The sequence below is a fragment of the Saccopteryx leptura genome, chromosome 5 (assembly GCF_036850995.1).
Source record: "Saccopteryx leptura isolate mSacLep1 chromosome 5, mSacLep1_pri_phased_curated, whole genome shotgun sequence".
NCBI lineage: Eukaryota > Metazoa > Chordata > Mammalia > Chiroptera > Emballonuridae > Saccopteryx > Saccopteryx leptura.
In genome coordinates, this window is record NC_089507.1 from 69,548,458 (window position 1) to 69,552,943 (window position 4,486).

At 38.9% G+C, this 4,486-nt stretch overlaps 1 non-coding gene across 1 annotated transcript; it reads right to left on the minus strand.

The window, feature by feature from the left end:
- Positions 1-3,856: 3,856 nt before the first annotated feature.
- On the minus strand, positions 3,857-3,963 carry LOC136407313 (U6 spliceosomal RNA). The gene has a single exon (XR_010751865.1). It is a non-coding gene; the product is annotated as a U6 spliceosomal RNA (small nuclear RNA).
- Between the last annotated feature and the right edge of the window lie 523 nt (positions 3,964-4,486).

Below are 4,486 nucleotides of genomic sequence, written 5' to 3' on the forward strand. Positions count from 1 at the left end.
AGAGATACAAGATTAGCAGAGAATTATTTACCTGAGTTGGCAAACATTTGCCAACTTTTCTCTTCCAGTGAGACTACAATACAGAACACAGAAAGCCTGGCATCAGGGCAAGCTCCCAGACTTGTCTTCTACCTCACATTACTGCACACCGTGGACCCCCACACTCTCATTCTGCCCTAACTTGCTGTCATCATGTCCTTATTTGTGCCTTGCCCTCCTCCCTCATCCCATCTGCTATGTCCTTTCCTTCCTTCTCCCAGAAATTCCTCACTCCCACTCTCCTTCAACCATGATGGACATCTCCCTCCCCAATTCTTCCAAAACATTTTTATATCTATTATATCACTCACCCTCACTCTTCTTTCTGAGTGTTAATGGGGGCTTCTTTCCTACTATACTGTAGGAAAGTATGTGAAAATGAGGAACCCATCTATTTTTGTCCACTATTAGTTCCCTTGTCTACTTTGACCATGAAACAGGGATAATAAATTTTAAATGTTTTCTAATGTATGTACTTCTAATTAGTAAGCTAGGTTTCCTATCCTCTACTCCATACATCATATACTTTTAAAGCCAAGGAAAAGGCTGGAGTAGGAGAGCTGGAATGAGAAGACAAAGGTGTGGTTGCATGTAACAGAGAAGGAGGCAAGAAAGAGGACTTTGGCGAGAGGAACAAGGAAGGACACAGGAGGTCATAGCTGTATATGGTTCAGACTTTTCTGAACTTCAGCCCAGGAGGCACAGGGCTAGAACACCCAGAGAAGTTTCATGACAGGTGGAGAACTGCTAGAGCAGAAGCAACAATTGTCTGGCTTTCCAGGGAACAGCCGAGAAGACATAAAGCCTCGCAGGGCAACCATGACATTCAAAAAGATGCTCCTAGAAAGTGACTGAGATGTGTTGGCATGACAGCCTGACAGGTGCTGCGCTCCTGCCCTAGATCTCAAGTATTTGAGAGGAATTCAGGAACTCCAAGGTGCTCCAGAGTAGAACGAAGGAGATAGTAGACCAGAAGGCTAGAAATCTTGCCAAAAGTCAGCCACAGTGATTCTAAGTAGGATATACGTATCTTGAATTGAGGACTACATGAATGACATTGCAGAGATTCAAGGGACATGCACTGTCAGCAAGAGCCAAGGTAAGGCCAAGTTAGCAAACGAGAACCACTGGGTCTTTTTTTTTTTTTAACATTAAATTTCTTAGACGGTCAATTATCAACTCTACTGCATCCAATAAAGAACCAATAATTACTTTTAAAACAGTATGATAAAGTCACTTGTCAAGGCAGTATCATTTGAGACTTTTTTACCCTTTTGACTAATCCATTGTAAACAAATGCCAATCTTAAAAACACACTTCTAGAACAGGTGCAGTTATACAGAGTACAGATAAGAAAGTACAAGGGGCTCATTGGCTATACTATACCAAATGGAAGGTAAGTAAAACTGATTTCATTCTGCAGGTCTCCATAAATAGAAAAATAAATAAAACCCTACCTTCTTTCCTGTATGTATGCTTAGATTCCTTATACAAATAACAGAACACTCCATTCCATCCACTTCAATAGGATGAACTCTTTAGAAAAAGACTGATAACCCCAAAATTGTATGCCTCTTTTTTCTTCTTCTATCAATTTCCTGACATTAAGCATAGCAGGAATAGCTTTTCAATTGACTGAGCAACCAAAGACTCAAGTAAAAACTCGAGAAAAAACACGATGTCTTGAGGAACTCTGGCGAGTTACATGTATCCCATGTTGCTTTTGGTTTCCCATCTCTTCTTTGCCTCAAATCCCCAAGCAAGTTTCTTCTTTTTTTGAACAACCTGTGAATTCTCAGCCTCCTTTTTGGCTTTTACAAAGTTATGGCAGGCAATCGCTTTTTGGCAATTTTTACACCAAGCTCCCGGGTGGTGAGCTGGTTGCTGAGCTCCTCCGCCTTCTCAACGTCCCAGTCCTCCACAGCCTGGTCGATGTGCTTCTCTAGGCCCGACATTCTCTTAACATTCCCTGAGCCTCTGATGTGTTTCCATTTGAAAAAATTGTCCATCCTTCTAAGTCTCATGTCAAACAGTACCTTCTCTATCCATGCAGGCGCCCTTGCCCCTAGATCCCCACTGCCCCGCCCAGTACTTAACTGCTCCCCGCCCTGCTGTCCCTGCAGGGCGCGGCTTTCTCCGCCACTGGGTCTTGATGCAGCTGAGAGAATAGATCAAAAATTCACCAGCTGTAGATTTGATCAGCAGAGGACAACAGGGCATTCAGTACCTACCTCAAGACCCCAGAGGAAAGTGTATATAAGAAACATAGAGGGAAGGGATTCTCTTCTTGCTTTAATTAAGCAAATTAGTCCTATAGCCAAGTGTAATTGATGTTATGTGAGAGCAATCCCCCAAATGGACCTAACTCTTGTTAATATAAGGAATGTACATGTGTTAGTGTAATCTTTGAGATGTCAGACTTGAATAAGTTAATAGATCTCCCAAAAGAAGCTTGTTCCAGTTCTGACATTTTTTTTAGTAGAACTATTCATATTCTCATATAAAGCATGTCAATATGGATATAAGGCACTGCCATATTTTGCTAACACACAAAGATAAATGCAAACCCTGAAGTTTAACATTTCCTTATTACCATGATAGATATTTGGATGGTAACTAAGTAGCAATTTACAGTACTCAGATTCAGCACACTTCCAAAAACAGTAAGTAAGTTCCAAATAAGAATAAGTAGTCAATGAACGGGACAAAAAATGCTTCCCTTCTCCCTCCCCTTTCTCTCCTTTTCTCTCTCTCTGTTTTTCTAAAAATCAAGCCCTGGCTGGACAGTTTGGCTGGTTGGATCATCGTCCCAGAGCATTGAGGTTGTCAGTTTGATTCCCTCCCAGTCAGGGAACATACAGGAGCAATTCAATGTTTCTCTCTCTCTCTCTCTAAAAAACAGTCATGAAAATTGATGTATTATTTAGAAATATTTAAAGGATTTATTTTCCTTTTTAACCATTGTGAAATCAATACATTTTCATCTTTCTCCAGCCTCCAAGCAATTCCCAGGATATTATTTTAATGCTTTTCTCCTGGGTTATCTTCCTATTCTGAGGTCTGTCCTATTATTTATTTATAAGTCTGCAATGGTTCCCCATCACCTATTAAATTAACTGCAAAATCTTTAGTCTGACATTCAAAGCCATTTATGACCTTAATATGAATTTTCCTGCCTTAATCTCACTCCTTGTTATGAGTTTCTCAACCTGTACCAAACTATGTCCTAAAAATACCCACTGTCTTTCCTTATGGTATTCTCTTTATCTGCAATGTCTTCTTTCCCCAACCCAATGCAAAAGCCTTTCTATTGACCTTTTTCTGTATTTTCCAAAGGTTTTTCCTAAACATTTTGCACATTTTTATTAGCTTTATTCCTTAATACTTAAAAACTTTTGTTGCTATCTTAAATTGTGTATCTTTTTATGAATACATTTTCACATTGATTATTGCTAGAAAAAGGAACTATCGATTTTTATGTCTTGACTCTAGCAAGTGTGTCAGCTTCTTTTATTAGGTCTTTTGTCAGTTTTCTATAGAGTATATCATTTTTATAATAATTTTTTTCAAAAAGTTATAGTATCAAGCACTTGCATCCTGCTAATACATACAGGAGTTGTTCTAAATGTTTCATGTAGGTAAATTCATTTACTCTTCCTAAAGTATGTTTTTATTTTTAACTCCAGTTCACAGATAAAGAGAGGTTTTTATCTTATCACAAAAATAAGATAACTTGCAAGAAGTCCTCAAACCAAAATATAAGGAGACAGGGACTCACTGTCAGTCTGGCTCAAGTGTCACATTCTTAACTTTAAGACATATTGTTTTTTGTTTGTTTGTTTTTTAATTTTTTATATTTCAGGGGCCATACTAATCTTCTCTGTATCGTTCCAATTTTAGTATATGTGCTGCTGAAGCGAGCACTATTGTTTGTTTTTATAAAGGGTTATAGAGTCAGAGACCAGGGTATGAGTCTTGGGTCCTCTGATTTGGGAAAATCACTGCTTCTTTATGCTTTAATTTATTCATCAGTAAATGAGGTGAACAATAGCTACTTTACAGAGTTTTTCTAAGGATTCAGTGAGAAAGGATACAATAGCATCAGCAGCTGTTGATATCATTATTTCTTTCTCTCCCCAAAGATTCTTATCCATCTATTTCTGTGGAAATACCTCCCATCTGCCACTGAACTCAAAGGAACGCTGTATTTTCTCTTGGTCCATATTGTGTATTTCCTTTCCAGCCAGCTCTGTGCCACCAGTCTGATATTCTCTGTAGACTGTATCCTTAGGGACAGGAACTATATAGCTCACTTATCTTGGCTTCCCCACAAAGTAGTGCTTTGTCTTACACATAGAACCTGCTAGCAGGTTGTTGTATCTGAAAGCACTTTTAAATTCACTGGTTGTAGTGTGCATGTGTGTGTGTGTGTGTGTGTGTGTGTGTG